The following is a 16,702-nucleotide window of genomic DNA, read 5'->3' as shown; positions in this document are numbered from 1 at the left end:
GAACTGAGCCTTTAAGTATAATAAGGATTCTGCTTCTCCATGAAGGTGAGGGGCTGAGGGTGGCAGGCCAGGAGTTGAGATGGGTAGCTCTGTCTCCTGAACTCTTCCTGTTGAAGACCCTCCCTTCAAGGCCCAACTCAGGCAGAGATGTTGAGGGTGTATATTCTAGTCAGTCGGGCTACCAGAACTTACTAAGTTCTTTTTGTGTGCCAGGCACTGAGATGAAAGAAAAGCCAAAATATTGTCCTACCCTGAAGAAGCTCCCATTCGAATAGAGAAGACAATATTAAACAGCTGTGTGCATGCATGATGTATATGCTGTAACTTGAAGAAAACCTCAGAGGCAGGACGCTAGCAGTTGGGGGAAACCACAAAAGGCCGCCTGTGAGAGGTAGGGTTGGAGCCTGGTTTTGAAGGAATTTGGGGCTAAGTGAATTGTGTTACAAAGATGAGAGCTAGTGGACCATCTAATTTCCCAGTCCTCTCTCCCTTCACAGGTTTTTTTGGGGTTCAGCAAAACCCCATCCTCCCTCTCCCACTATCTACTGCTGTTTATTTTCCTGCTCTTGATGCTCGTCTTATCATGAATGATAAAAACTTCTCCCTCATCACTTCAGATAAAAAGTTTTATTCCTGGTATAACTTCTGAAAATTTGTAAGTCAAGAGTGTCAGTTTTTAAGTGAGGCAGTGGCAGGTTGATTAACAAACATTTATCAAGCACCCACTACGTGCCAGCCATTGTGCTGAGTGCTAGAGACACAAGGACAAAAGTAAAATAGTTTCTGTCCTTGAGAAATTGACATTCTAGATGTGGGGGATGGCATGTGTTAAATGCAGGAATGTGGGAACATGGCTCAAGAACACAGAGGAGTTCAGTTTTCCCGGAACATTAAATATATGAGGGCAAGTAACATGGTCATAGGGCTGGGCATATAAGTCGGAGGCAAATTGTAGATGGCCTTCATTGCCAATATGAGGTCACCTAGAGGTGACGGGGAGCCACTGAAAGGTTTCAGGCAGAAGAAAATTGACAAAAGATTGACCTGTGCCTTAACAAGATGCACATGTCAGCTCTGTAGAAGATGGAGTGGAGGGAGGAAACCAATGAGCAAGCCTAAACTAGATTTGGCAAAGGACTCTCACTGATAAATGAGATTATCTAGAGGAGGGAGACAAAGAACGTTGAGTCCATGACTGATTGAAGGAACTGAGGATACTCTGCTTGGAGAAAAGGGAAGATATGTGGGGGGCGGGGAGCTCATAGCTACCTTCAGAGCTGCTGTGTGGAAGAGGAGTCAGTCTTGTTCTGCTTGGCTGGGGGAAGTGGATAGAAGAAGTTGCAAGGAAGCTGATTTTAGATACATATTAAGCATAACTTCCTAACAGTCAGGGGTATCCCAAAGTGGGATGTGCAGAGGCTGGATGGCCCCTTGATCACAATCAAAGCAATAATTCCTTTTATGGATGGGTTACACTAGAGGACCATTGGGATCTCTTTCTTTTTTCTTTCTTTTTTTTTTAGTGAGGCAATTGGGGTTAAGTGACTTGCCCAGGGTCACATAGCTAGTAAGTGTTAAGTGTCTGAGGCCGGATTTGAACTCGGGTACTCCTGACTCCAGGGCCGGTGCTCTATCCACTGCACCACCTAGCTGCCCCGGGATCTCTTTCTACTCTCAATTTCTGTGATTCTATGGTTTTGAAAAATGTTATAGAGAAAGAATTGACAAGACTTGGCAAGTTTTACCCAGGGAGAAAGAAAAGAGGTTCTGGGACCGAGCCCTGGGGTTCCCCCACAGTAAGGAGCATAAGACAGATGAAGAAACAGCAAAGGAGATTGAGTGGGAGAGGTCATAGAGGAAGGACAGGGTGGTGTCGTAGAAGCCATTTTCAGAAAGAGGGGGTGGTTGACAGCCTCCAAAGCTCTGTGGAGCCAGGGGTTGTTATTAATTTTAAAGCAATGCTAAGACTTACATATTGAACATTTCTCTGCTGGTTCCCATTGCAAGCATCACACATCCAAAATTAGATATAAATGTGCTTTCTGTTGGAACCTGGAGTTTCATCCCAAGCTTACCAGAACATAGCTTTTAAAACACATTTAAATAGAATAAAAAATGTTGGGCTTTTAAAAAAACAGCCCTATAAAGTGCTTTCTCCACTGGTGCTAAAGATTTTTTTCTCTTATCTGAAAGCATTTAAAGTAAAACTTTGGGCTCTTTTTTTGTCATTTAAAATTTGCCCACGCAGAAAACAACCACTTTAGCAAAAAGAAAAAAAAAAGAAAAAAAACAACCCTGGAAACCAGGTGGGTGCCCATCAGTTGGGAAATGGCTCAACAAATTGTGGTATATGAATGTTATGCCCTTCGTCAAGCTATGGAAGGACTTATAAAAACTGGTAAAGGACAAAGAAAACAGAAACGGGAGGGCAATGAACACAATGTCTTGGTCCTGGAGAAGGGATGAGGGTGCGTTCTTCCCTTTTCTTGGTAGAGAGGTGGGCCGCTATGGTTGGCGAATATATACTGTCAGTCATGGTTCCTGCACGGGCTGGTTTTCAGGTGGTACAAGGGAGGGATTCTTGGATGCGAGATGGGAGTGGTCTATCAGGAACTGAATAGGATGTAAAAACAAAAGGTATTGGTGCAACTTTTAGAATAAAACTTTCAAGGAGAATTGCTGGAGAGTACCTAATTGAAGAGTAAAAGTCCAATGCCCACACTTTGAAAAGAAGGTAGTTGTGATATTTGATCTCCCACAAGACTTATCCAAGAGTGATCTGGACCCTTCTCCCTGCCCCATCAGGGTATCTTGACTTTAGATAACCCCTCCCCTTTACCTTTGGCTTTTGCCAGCCTGCCCACCCTGCCTTCATCTAAAGAATCTCCCTTGGGTGTCTTCTCTGGGCCCAGCCCCTTGGTCAGCCCCAGGGACTACAAAGACCTGTACCATTCCTAGGTTCCTACATTCAAGGAGCGTACAATCATCTGTCCTGTGCTTGCCTGCTTCTGGCCCTTGGTTCAGATTGGTGCCAAGGCCACGATTGGTAATGGTACCCATCCTTTAAAGCCCACCTAAAATGCTATGTACTCCAATATTTCCTCCCTCTACTTCCCTCTTGAGAATGGGCCTCTCCCTCAGACCACACCTAAGTACTTAGAGAAGTACAGCTTTCTAATGTCCACATTTAAGAGTAATGCCTTTTAACTCTTTGGTTTGGCATCTTATCTACCATTCCCCATCCCCCAATTAGACTGCTAACTTTACAAAGGCAGGGACTGCACCTTATTTCCACCCTGTATGTATCTCAATTAATGGTTGGTGTTTGAATGAATTTGCTGCCTGGAGGCTCTTACGTGGCATAGTTGGTATATCTCTTGTCTTGGAGTTGGGAAGACTTGAGTTCAAATTCTGCCACAGACAGAACATATTGGGGGGGGGTGAGTATAGTCCCAGGAGACAGAGTACTCAGTGGCTTAGATCCTCCTGGATGTGGCCTCTGGTAGGTTATATAGACGCACTAGTTCTTATTTTTTCACTTGTAAAATGACTGGCTTGGGGCACATGACTTCTATGGTAGGTCCAGACAAATACATGGAGGCAGGAAATGGACAGTTGAGATGGATCAGGGGACAGATACCAGTCTAGCTTGTCTGGGTCCAATTGTGGAGGGCTTTCAATACTAAGCAGACAAATGAGCAATGATTTGCTCAGAGAGAGGAGCAGAGCACACCTGGGGAGAGAGAAGCTGACCTTGGCTTACTGCAGTATCAGATGATCAATGGCTGCAGCTCCAGCCCAGTAGCTTGTTTTTATGAAGAAATATGTCTCGATCTAGAAGCACATTATGTTGTTGTTTGTACTTGATGGCATCGTTAATGGTGCCAACTGGGGAGGGTAAAATAAATGTTTTCCTAGAAAATGGAAGAACAAGATGGTTTCAGATGGAGACAGAGACAGAAAGTACAGCGTGTCTGGATCACTATCAAACATTCCTTATTGTATTAAGACCTATCAGCAAAGAGGGGCATGATGGGTATGAACAGGCTACAGCCCAGAACAAACAGAAAAGCGTGAAGAAGAATTCGAAAAGCAATGGAACATGGGTCAATCATGTGGCAGGAGGGAGGAAAGACCCTGGGACAGTCCAGGTTCTTCATGATGTCAAGAGAAAACAAAGCAGGCCTCGCAGCATATGGACTAACACACTTGACCTAAGAGGCAGGATCGGAATTTGCTGGTAAATGCTGGTCATGCTGAAGTAATACCAATTGCTATCATTTGCATAGCACTTTTGCCTTTGTAAAGCACTTTCCATACATAGCCTCATCCAATCCTCACTACAATTCTATGAAAGCAGGTACAGTGATTATGTCCATTTCACAAGTGAGCTGAGAGGGGTTAAGTGACTTGCCCAGCGTCACACAGCTAAGAAGTATCTGAGGCCAGATTTGAAGCCAGATCTTTCTGACTGCAGGTCTGGTTCATCCTAGCTGCCTCTTACAATAAAATTACCAAGAAAATTTTAAAATAAAAATAAAATAGGGGCAGCTAGGTGGCGCAGTGGATAGAGCACCGGCCCTGGATTCAGGAGGACATGAGTTCAAATCCGGCCTCGGACACTTGACACTTACTAGCTGTGTGACCCTGGGCAAGTCACTTAACCCCATTTGCCTCACTAAAAAAATAAAAAATAAAATAGATTAATCTGTCCCAGTGCAGGCATCCCAGACTGGGCAAGGAGGACAGCCAGGAGCCTCAGCTACCTGACAGAAGGGCATGTCCTCATCCTTGGTAGTTGGCCTCTGTGGGAATGAACAAATTGGTGAGTAACAGAGTCCCCAAAAGAGGGAAGAAAAAAGCCTACTAGCCCCTACCTAGGGAGATCCCCTCAGGGAATGAGAAAAGCTCAGTTTAAGCCCTTTGAGTGTCGAGGGACCCCTTGGCCATCTCAGAGTTGGTCTGTGAGTCTCATCTGGCATTATGGCCTGCTCTGGTCTGCAAGACTGTCAAAACTCCAGACCCAAATAGAAGATAAATAATAACTTAAACAGCATCTGAGATGAAGATTCTTAAAGGGCTAGAAAGATACTGGGCATTTAGCCCAGGAAAACCAAGAGACCAATCCAGAAGGACCAATTCTCTTCTAAAATGTAGATTTACTGCAATAGTTTTTTTCATGACTAGAGCTTTGACCAAGCCATTAACTGTCGTGTGCTCTGGAATATTTGATCACGGTCCATTTTCATGGAAGTCATTTTTAGCCCAGTCTAAATTATATGTGTTAAAAGGATACATGAATTCATTAAATTATTTATAACTCATTTCATTATTATACCCAGCTTGACATCTCCGACAGTTGCTAATTTTTAACCAATTGAACAGAATGTCCTTTGTTGGGAATTAGGCTGCAGTACTTCCAACTAATCAGAGGTAATATAAAAGAACACTTTATGAAGAAGAGACCTGCTTGGAGAGTCCTGTATGACTTGCCTGGCATTTACTAATAATGCCTCAAATTTCATGTTGAACCTTGGGAAAGAACAGGAATCTTTCATTGCTTCAGTCACCAAACATTGCTCGAGTGCATAGCCCTCTTCTAGGCACAAAGGGGGAATTCAGAGACAATAAAGATCTATCCCATGTCCCCAGGGAATTGACAGTATAAGAGGGAAGTGAGATATTACACATATAATTTGAGGTGAATTTTTTTTGTGGGGCAATGAGGGTTAAGTGACTTGCCCAGGGTCACACAGCTAGTAAGTATCAAGTGGCTGAGGCTAGATTTGAACTCAAGTCCTCCTGAATCCAGGGCCAGTGCTTTATCCACTGTAGCGCCATGTTGCTGCCCCTTTAGGTGAAAATTTGAAGTGAAAGCTCATTGGAAGTTCTAAAGTTCCATGGAAATTAAGATATTATTCCTAGGCAGCTAGAGGCAAAGCCACCTTTAAATGCAATGTATTCTTTCATGAGTTGGAAAGGCCCTTAGAAATAAGCTAGGCTTCTTGAACTAGCACTAGCTCCTGGGAATCACTTTCTTTCAAATGCTCATCTATTTAGGAATCTGTTCAATGATCAACATTTTTTCTCAGTGATTTTGATGAAGGCATAGAGGTAGCACATTTATCACATGTAGGTTGCTTGAAGATGGGAGGGATCGTTAGTGCACCAAACATCAGGCTCTAAAAAGATATTGACAGGCCAGAGTGATGGGCCAGATAGAAGATGAGATTTTATTTGGATAAATGTAAAGTTCTACACTTGGGTTCCAAAAATCCAGCTGCACAAGTACAACATTGGGTGGGGGTGGGGGCTGGTGCTTTGGTTAGACCAAAGCTGGTGAAAAGGATCTGGTAGTCTTAGTGAACTGTCAACCCTATATGAGTTAATGTTATACTGTGTTAACCTCCAAAGGTAACACAATCCTAGTTGCATGTTCAAATCTAGGCCAATTAAGAGTAAGAAACATCGGCAGCTAGGTGGAGCAGTGGAGAGAGCACTGGCCCTGGAGTCAGGAGTACCTTAGTTCAAATCTGACCTCAGACACTTAACACTTACTAGCTGTGTGACCCTAGGCAAGTCACTTAACCCCAATTGCCTCACTAAAAAAAAAAAAAAAGGAGTAAAAAACAGAGGTATAGGCTGAAGAAGAGAGACGTATGCACATACAAAGAGAGGCGGAGATTTTTTTTCAAGGGGGCAAGATAATAGGGAAGGAGATGAAGAACCACAGAAAAGGGAAGAGAGAGACAGAGAAACATTCAAGGAAAAGGAGTCATTTGGAAAGCGCCTCCAGCCCCAAAACCCCAGTGACCTAGGTCTAATCACCTACCAGAACAACTGAGTGAGAACTTCCCTTTGGTAAACTCCATGGTGTCTTCTCTTCATTAATTATGTCCAAGATTGTCCCACTGTAGGACGTTGGGACCTCCAGCAGACTTTAGTTCAGTAACAAGGCTGGCTACAGAGAGCCACAGAGGGAGGTGACTGCTGAGCCAGTGCATAAAATTCCCCATTGGATGGGCTGCCAAGATTTTAAAACTCTTTGCAAGAGATTTCATGACTTCCTCTCCTCTTCCCTTCCCCACCTTTGCAGGTCTATACTAAAGACTACCTGGTAGCAGAGCTCTTAGCAAACTCAGTCAGAAGAGTGAATTATAATCATTTGTCAATGTAAGTAAAACTCATCACTTTGCCAGACCCATCATTCTAGGAAGAGACTGACTGAATACGCTGCACAATGCTGGGGTGAGCAGGTGCCGCCTCCCTGTGGTGGGCAATGGCATAAAAACAAGGAAGCTTCAGGTGAAACAAATGAGCGATTGCAATCCAGAATGGAAGTGCAACAAGGATTAGAGCTCAAATCCTGGCTTTAAGCCCTGGCTCTCGGAGCAATAGGATCTGAGATTTAGAGCTGAAAGGGACCCTAAACGTCATTAAGTCACACCTTTACTTCCAGAGGACAAGAGAGGTTGTCTCTTCCCGAAAGTCATGCGGATGGTAAGTGGCATGACTACAATTTGAATGAATTACCTGTATGACTTTCAGTAAAACGAGGGAGTCAGATGAATTGACCTCTAAGGTCTATCATGGTCAGCCAGGTGGTGTCATAGTGGGCAAAGTGCCGGGCCTAGAGCCAGGAAGACTCATTTATCTTCCTGAATTCAAATCCAGGCTAAGACACTTACTAGCTATATGACTCTGGACAAGTCACTTCACCCTGTTTGTCTCAGTTTTCTCATCTATAAAATGGGCTGGAGAAGGAAATGGCAAACCACTCTGGTATCTCTGCCAAGAAAACCCCAGATGGCATCACAAAGAGTTGGACACGACTGAGAAAGACCAAACAATAATAGTATTTCCTGGGTTTCCATATAGATAGATTATAACCTTACTGCTTATACCAGAAACCATGCCTAGGATGTTTAAACTTTGAAAGTTTAACTCTGAAAGTCCAAGGTAGGACCCTACGGCCTTCATTCATGACTGCCATGCATTGGCCACTATTTCAGCATGGCAGGTGCCAATTGACATTGGTAGAGGGGTTTTCCTCACTGGGAGTTCTCTACATGAATGAAATTATAGATCTAGTCCCCAAAGAAGCCTAGGAGGCAATATAATGTAGCATATATGGCCCGTGAGAACCAAGGTTCAAATCTAGGTCATGCTGCTTATTGAATTCAGGAAGATGAGTCTTCTGACTCCAGGCCCCATACTCTATCTACTGGGCCACCTAGCTGCCCCCTAGCAAAGTTTTTGATAAAAATTTCATTCCATAGGATGTCCCAAAAATCTTAGTTCAGTTTTAAGATAAAACTTAAAGCACTAAGACTTTTGGGACATTTTATCTTTATGAGAAGAATATGGAAAGATACAGACTAAACAATAATACATTTAGATAGATTTAGAACTAGTTGTATGGCTGGACTTAAATAGAAGTTATTAATGGTTGATTGTCAACATGGCGGGTGACCTCCATGGGAGCACTGCAGGGACCTACTTGTGTTTGGTTCTTTGGTGTTTGTCATCTTTAGTAATGGCTTTTTGACATTCATTTCCTTAGCTGTAAATGGAGGGAATTTTACCTCATGATCTCTAAGGCCTGTTCAAACTTGAGATCTGATGAATAGGTACCACTCCTCACCCACACCCCTTACCCTTACATCTCTGAGGAATATTTCCAAATGAACAACTTACAGCTGCTTCCGCTAAGAATATGTACAAAAATCCGGAGACAAATATTTGTGCCCACCTGGAACAGGCCTCAGAAAAAACAAAAATAAAACTATTCATTTAAGACTAAATGGTTTTTTTTTTCATCCCCCTGGTGACCAAACATTTTATGCCTAAAGATGGAAATGCATCATTAATTAAAGGGAGGAAGGCTAGGAAAAGACACTCTCAGCTGGAACTGAGGCACTTGCCAGCCCAAATGGAGTTCTGAATATAATGAAGACTTGAAAATGAAGTCTACCTTATCTAGGGAAAAGCTCTTGCAGCCACTGAAGATATAAATAGGGAAAAAAATCAATTAGTGCAGACTTGAAGTGAAAATCATGTGGCTTATTAGATAATGAAATTGTTTTTGGTGATGGGAATGAAAACGGATTCATTACCAAGGACGATAACACTAATATCCGTCTCTAGCGGGGTGACGTAAAAACAAATGTGAACAGAATGGCAGGCACCCTTCTCTCCTCATTAATTGAGTTTCTTCCTTTGGTAGGAAAAAAAGAAAAGACAAGACACACTTCTCATGCCCCAGATGGAGGAGATGGATTAGGTTAAAACCTGTTCTGGTAACAGAGGGTGGGTGGGGGAAATACGTCAATTCACAGTGTATAGCTTTAAGAAAAAGAGTTGGGAGAAATTCAGATGCTAAACGGAAAGATTCCCAAAGGAAGGAAGGAAGTCAGAGGTAATAACTCCTGAGGGTCTGGGGTTTACACTTGGTGTGTGTTTTCTGACGTCTGGGCGCAGCCCTGAGCCTTTCCAAAAATGGAAAAATAGATGCTAAGTATTACTTGGAAGTACCTCCATCCCTTCAGCATGGTGGAAAAGGCATCAAAGATAGCTACATCCTTGATCCACTTTTGATCCAGCTGTTTAGTGATTAGTCTCTCAGGAGGAGTAGCCAAAGGTGTACCTGGGACAGAGAAAGGGAGGTTTACTTTGGATGTTCCTTGGTTGGGGATGCCAGGAGAGAGTGTACCCTGGGATGCACTGAAATTTCAACCCTCTTAAATCTATGAGAGGAATAAATACACCTTTACTGCCCAGGTGAGAGCTGGGCAGGGGAGAAATATCAGTGGATGAGGCCATTGATGACTGCTGATGCCATTGATGACTTCTGATGCCCCTAGAGGTAGAATGGATAGGGAAGGACATGGCACTAGAAAGATGAGGTAGGGACCCTCTAACATTTTATGACCTGGAACAAAGCTCCAACTGCCCCTCCTAGTTACAGCTGTAGAAGTAGGTTGATTAGAAATTAACTAAAGACAAAAGTAAAAGCATCAGGGAGAAGCCTCAGGAAATATGAGATATTCAGTATTCCTTCCAAGGAGTAGAAGCTTTCAAGTTATCATTAAGGTTCAAAATTCCAGTTACCCCTTCCTTGTCCATGCTCTTAAGGGAAAGAAGCCCTAAATACCAGAACACAGTACACAGATTGACATGTGTAGACTCCTCCCATATACTATGTTCAATCGTTTTCAGTCATGACCCTATTTAGGGGTTTCTTGACAAAGATGCTGGAGTGACTTGCCATTTCCTTCTCCAGTTCATTTTACAGAGGAGGAAACTGAGGCAAACAGGGTGAAGTGACTTGTCCAGGATCACACAGCTAGTCCATGTCTGAGGCTAGATTTGAATTCAGGAAGATGAGTCTTCCTGACTCCAGGCCCCGTACTCTATCCACTGGGCCACCTACCTGCCCATACACTGTGTGCCAGGACCCAAATAAGACCTAGGCAAATATCGAATGGCCAACCATCTGATTAACCTGCATGTAGAGACAAGTACAGTCAAAGTGAGAGAAGTATACCAGGAGAGTACATTTCATAAGAGGTAAAATGGACTCTAATGTGTGGTTCTGCAAGTATTTAACTGAAGTGAGGGTGTAGAAAATCAATGAGGGGCAGCTAGGTGGTGCAGTGGATACAGCACCACCGGATTCAGGAGGACCTGAGTTCAAATCTGGACTCAGACACTTGACTCTTACTAGCTGTGTGACCCTCGGCAAGTCACTTAACCCCCATTGCCCCACAGAAAAAAAGAAAGAAAATCAATGGAGTTGAGGAGATTGAAGAAATGTTTACTGTGGTCTCTCCATCATTCCTGAAACTTGTTAGCATGCAGTTAGTTCAAAGCCCACCACTTCCTAGTATATCCCTCCATGCAAAGGATTGCCCTGGTACACCCTCCATATGCACCATAATCCAGGCAAAGTCTGTTTGCTAAGTTTCCCCCTTTGCCTTTGCTCACTTGACTTTCTAAGCTGGGAAGTTTGATTCAGGCACAGTTTGGCCAAGTTTCTTACTGAGCATCTATTATACTGTGTGTCCAGGCATCTGATTGTGTGAGTGGAGAGAAGGGGACATAGATGAGAGTTGTTGTGAATGTAGAAATGAATGACCAAACGTGACAATTGGGTATGTGGGGTGAGTATGAGTGAGGGTTTGAGAATCACACCAAGGTAGTTACCCTGGATGATTGAGATTAGAAAGACGGGGTAATGAGAGGAGGTAGTGATCTGCTGGACAGGATCAAGGGGGATAGGACCAAAGGTCAATGGAAAGAGGTTGGCCTTGTCCAGGAGATAGATCCCTTCATTAGAGACTTGAATAAAAGGAGAGAGAATTATCTAATTCTCTAAGTACTGAGTGGCAAGCTCTGTTCTGGGAGCTGGGAATACAGAGACAAAAATCAAATAGTCTCTGATCTCAAGGAAGTTACATGTCTGAGGGAAACAACATGTACACTACGTGATTTTGCCAAGAAGTGAAGAGAGAGGGCATTACAGACAAGGACCATAGCCTATGCCAAGGCAGAGATGAGAGATGGGGTGTCATGTATGAGGAATAGCAATAAAGGCAGTTTGGTTGTGTATGTGAAGGGGAATAGTGGGTAATAAGACTAAAGAAAGTAGGCTGTAGCCAGATTGTGGATTGTTTTAAATGCCAAATAGAGAGAAAAAAACAAATAAGGGCCTGAGTCAGTCTGCCAACCCATCACAATAAGTCCAGACAAAGGGATAACTTCCTACAAGAATCTGAGCTAACCACATCATCCTGGGGACAGCTCCCATCCCCTCAAAAGTGCTAAGTATTATCTCCAGACAAATGAATCCATCCTGGGGACAGACCCCAGTCACTGGGATGCAATCAGGACTTCCTTCTCTTTTGTCTTCACCAGGTTCCTCCCCTGAAGGTATGGATAATCAGGACTTAAACAAAGACTCCCTGCCCAATACACTCATGGAATTCACTGGGAATCTCCCTGAGTGAGAACTTGGAAGTCCTCTCTTCTCTCTCCATTTATTTAACTTTTTCTGGAAAGGGAAAAATGGGCCTTGCCAGTGACTGGCAAGAACTTGATCTCTTTTTCTGTGGAGGTGATGAGGAATTGAATAGTGATCATACGGGGTGACCTCTCATCAAGAGACGGGGGACTACAATCCTGAGTTAGATGAACTACCCAGGGGCAAATAGAAGGTGCTTTTTTCAGGCTTACAAGTCCTTTTCTTTATAATTCCATGGGCTACCATGAAGCAAGTGGGTTTGAAAGGCCTGCCCAGACCTGTTTTATTCACTGCCAACCCAACGGAAATCTGCTAATAAGAAAAGTGGGGAACTGAAGTGCTGACCTACATTAGCCTAAACGATAACAAACGACACATCACCATTCATTACTTAGGCCATCAGAATCCAGCAGAGTGCCTGAAAATTGCTGGGCTGCACACTCCGAAATCCAGAAGGGCCCGGGAAAGCTCTTAGCATGGATTGGCCTTACATCTGAATGATAGATAGCTCAGACACTAAATTCCTGGTGACCCAGAGAAAGCGGTTGGATTTATGTCTGCGGGGATGATGCCAATGCCCTCGTGCCACTTGGGGATGATATCGAGACTTTTACTTCCAAACTATTCATATGAAACCAGATGTGATATGTTGGGGAAACAAAAGGCCATGATGACAGTGAACTTTGTAAGGAGGGGCAAAGATGGTGTTCATGATGAGCTTCATATTGGTATTCAGGCAGCTTGATTCTCCACAGGGGCCTTGGGCCCAAGTAGAAGGGGAAATGGGGTTAACTCTTTCAAGTTGCCATGGCAAGAGTCTTTAATTCTTTCGACAAGAATAATAACTATCAGGGCAGCTAGGTGGCACAGTGGATAGAGCACTGGCCCTGGATTCAGGAGGACCTGAGTTCAAATCTGGCCTCAGACACTTAACACTTACTAGCTGTGTGACCCTGGGCAAGTCACTTAACCCCAATTGCCTCACCAAAAAAAAAGAAAAAAAGAATAATAACTAGCATTTGTATATCCCTTTAAGGTTACACATTATCTCATTGGATACTCCCAGCAACCCTAGGAGGTAGGCACTGTTATTATGCCCATTTAACAGATGAGGAAACTGAGAGAGACACGGATTAGGTGACTTGTCCATGGTAGTACTGCTAGCAAGGCCAAATTTGAACTCAGGTCTGCCTGATTCCAGGCCAAGGCTCTACACACTGTGCCATGTAGCTGCCTAACAAGCATTTCCTAAATGCCTACAATGTGCCAAACACTAATGTAAATACAAAACCAAGCAGTCCCAACCCTTCCATTTTGCTCACATTATAGCTCTTACAAGAGCTTACATTCTGCTCAGGAAAATATATACAAAGTAATTTCTGGAGGAGGGACTAGCAAGACACTGGGCAGGGAGAATCTGTAAAGGCTTCATGTAGGAGGTGGCATCTGAGCCTCGAAGGAGAAGCTTGGGATTCTAAGAGACTGAGGTGAAGAGGGAAGGATATTCACTGCTTGGGGGAGAAGGTGAAGAAGGGACGTCATATACACAGGGAAGCAAGCAAGCCAGTGTACCTAGACTCCAGATTGTGGACGAAAGGGAACAATGCATAATACTCCTGGAAAAGTTGATTGTCAGTGTTTGAAATGCCAAATAGAGGAGTTCTCATTTTATACTAGAGGTAATAGGGAGCCATTGGTGTTTCTTGAGCGAGGGAGTGACATCCTTAGACCCATGTTTTAGGAAAATAACTCTGGTAGCTGAGTGGAGGATAAATTGGAGAGGGGATAGAAATGAATCAGGGAGGCCAGTTAGAAAGCTGTTGCCATAGTCCAGGTGAGAGGTGAAGGCCTCTGAACTGTCATGGTGGTTGTCTGAGTGGAGAGAAGGGACAGGTGTAAGAGATGTGGTAGAGGAGCCAATGAGACTATCTTTGATCTGCATGGTGATAGACTATCTCTTACCATGACAAGGCTAGCTTATAATGCTGAGGTGATACTAGCCCCAGACTGAACATGAACATCAGTTCATTTTTTTAATGTTTTTATCATAAAAGTATTTTATTATTGTCCAGTTACATGTAAAGATAGCTTTTAACATTTGTTTTCATAATATTTTTAGTTCCAAATTTTTCTCCCTTACTCTTTCCCTCCCCCCGCCCCGAGACAGAAAGCAATCTGATACAGGTTATATATGTACAATCACATTAAACGTATTTCTGCATTAGTCATGTTGTGGAAGAAGAATCAGAGCACAAGGGAAAAACCACCCCCCAAAAAAGAAAAAAACCAACAACAACAACAAAGTAGAAGCAGTATGGTTCAATATGCATTCAGAACCCACAGTTCTTTTTTTCTGGATAGGGAGAACATTTTCCATCTTGAATCCTTTGAAATTGTCTTAAATCATTGCACTGCTGAGAAGAGCCAAGTATATCACAGTTGATCATCACACAATATTGCTGTTACTGTGGACAATGTTCTCCTGGTTCTGCTCACTTCACTCAGCATGTCCACTTAAGTCTTCCCAGGTTTTTCTGAAATCTGCCTGCTCGTCATTTCTTATAGCACAATAGTATTCCATTACATTCATATACTACAACTTGCATACTTGCATGAACGTCAGGTATGGACATATGCATACAGATAGGGTACTGCTCTAAAAAATGAACACTCTGGGGGGTGGAGAAGGTTGGGGGAAGAACTTCAGGGGAAAGAGAATTGAATTGAAGCCCCAGAAGACCAGCTATCAGAGCAGAGGATTCCAGGTTCATCTGTGGTTTGGTTTATGTTAACTAAGCTAAAAAGCAGCCCAGGAATAGTGAGCAAGGGAAAACAGCAAAGTCAGTGCCCAGAAGGTATTACTCCAGAAAAGGAAATGAGATCAGGCAAAAGTAAAGCAGTTTGAATTATCCAAGTGCCGTTGAGTAGTGAGAGGTCAGGTCAAGGACCAGTGGGTCACTGGTAGCTCAAACAGTACAGCTGGGGTCAGTGGGCAAGGCCAGTTTGTCAGAGCCAGACCATGGGGAGATAGCAGGACATGGTTGCCTCCTCAGATGATCAGTTTGTTCGTTTCTTTCCTGAAAGAGCTTATTAGACTGTTCTGCCTCCTGAAACTTTGATGGTAACCCTCTGGCCCTGGGTTGCTGGGATTTTAATAGTCTGATGCTACCTCTCTCCTTCCCATGCTGCTTGCTAACTTAAGCAAATTCAATTTAGACTGACTCCCATACCAGACCATGGTATCCTCTGCTCTCATGGCTGGCCTTCTGCATTTCCAGTGCATTCAGTAGGACCTAGCCTGGGGTTCTTTTATTATCATTTACACAAGAATACCCCACTGTTATTTCTTAGCCCAGCTGCTTGGATGCCTGGGAGCACCAGTGTGCCCACATGGCAGCCATGGTCCCTGGCCTTAAGATGCCACTCTCATTTAGAAGACAAGAGTAACTCCCAGCAGACAATTAGAGAACAAGTAAATGCTCAGCTGCATGGTTTCTTCTCATGACCACCCTCTTCTTCCTGTTGTCATTTAAACAAAGGTGACTCCCATTCTCTGGCCCTGGAAGCATTCCTCCAGCAGATGGATACTTTCAGCTCCCTGAAGTGAACAATTCCCAAATCTACCTGTTTTGCTTCACCTTAACCTTGACCTTTCTAGTCCCATAACCATCTGACATTATAACTCCAGAAGTAGCAAGTCCAAGTTTAGATTCTTAAGACCAATTAGAGATGGCATTTTTGTTAGCCATAGATAATTGGAGTTGGTTAACAGCATACCAGGGGCAGCTAGGTGGCACAGTGAATAGAGTCAGAGGCATTTAGGTTATAGTTGGGAGCACTGGGCCTCGAGTCAAGAAGACCTGAGTTCAAATCCAGTCTACGATACTTGTTAGGTGTGTGACCCTGGGCAAGTCACTTAACCCTCTGCCTTGGTTTCCTCATATATAAAATGAGCTGGAGAAGGACCATTTAACTATCCTGGGATAGATCACTGGACTCCCTGAAAGCTATGATAAAAAAGACCCTAGACATCTTCTTTCAAGAAACTATCAAGGAAAAGTGCCCTGATATGCTAGAACCAGAGGGTAAAATAGAAATGGAAAGAATCCACTGATCACTTACTGAAAGAGGTCCCAAAATGATAACTCCCAGGAATATTAGAGCCAAATTCCAGGGCCCCCAGGTCAAGGAGAAAATACTACAAGCAGCAAGAAAGAAGCAATTCAGATATTGTGGAGCCACAGTCAGGATCATGCAAACTTTAGCAACTTCCACATTAAAGGATCACAGGGCTTGGAATATGACTTTCTGGAAGGCAAAAGAATTATAATTACAACCAAGAATAACTTACCCAGAAAAACTAAATTTAATACTTCTGGGGGTAGGGGGAGGTTAATGAAACAGAGGACTTTCAAGCATTCCTGATGAAAAGACCAGAGCTGAATAAAAAAAGTGACTTTCAAATATAACACTGGAGAAGCATAAAAAGATAAACAAGAAGAAGAAGTCATGAGGTATTCAATAAGGTTAAACTACTTAGATTCTATATGCAAAGATGATACTTGTAACTCCTAAGAACTTTATCATTATTAGGGTAGTTTGAAGCAGTATACATAAGAAGAGGGCATGAGTATGAGTTGACTATGATGGGATCATTTTTAAAAATAAAATTAAGAGGTA

This window comes from Dromiciops gliroides, chromosome X (assembly GCF_019393635.1).
Source record: "Dromiciops gliroides isolate mDroGli1 chromosome X, mDroGli1.pri, whole genome shotgun sequence".
In the NCBI taxonomy this organism is placed as follows: Eukaryota; Metazoa; Chordata; class Mammalia; order Microbiotheria; family Microbiotheriidae; genus Dromiciops; species Dromiciops gliroides.
The sequence above is the reverse complement of the archived record's forward strand: the minus strand, read 5'-3'. Positions refer to the sequence as shown.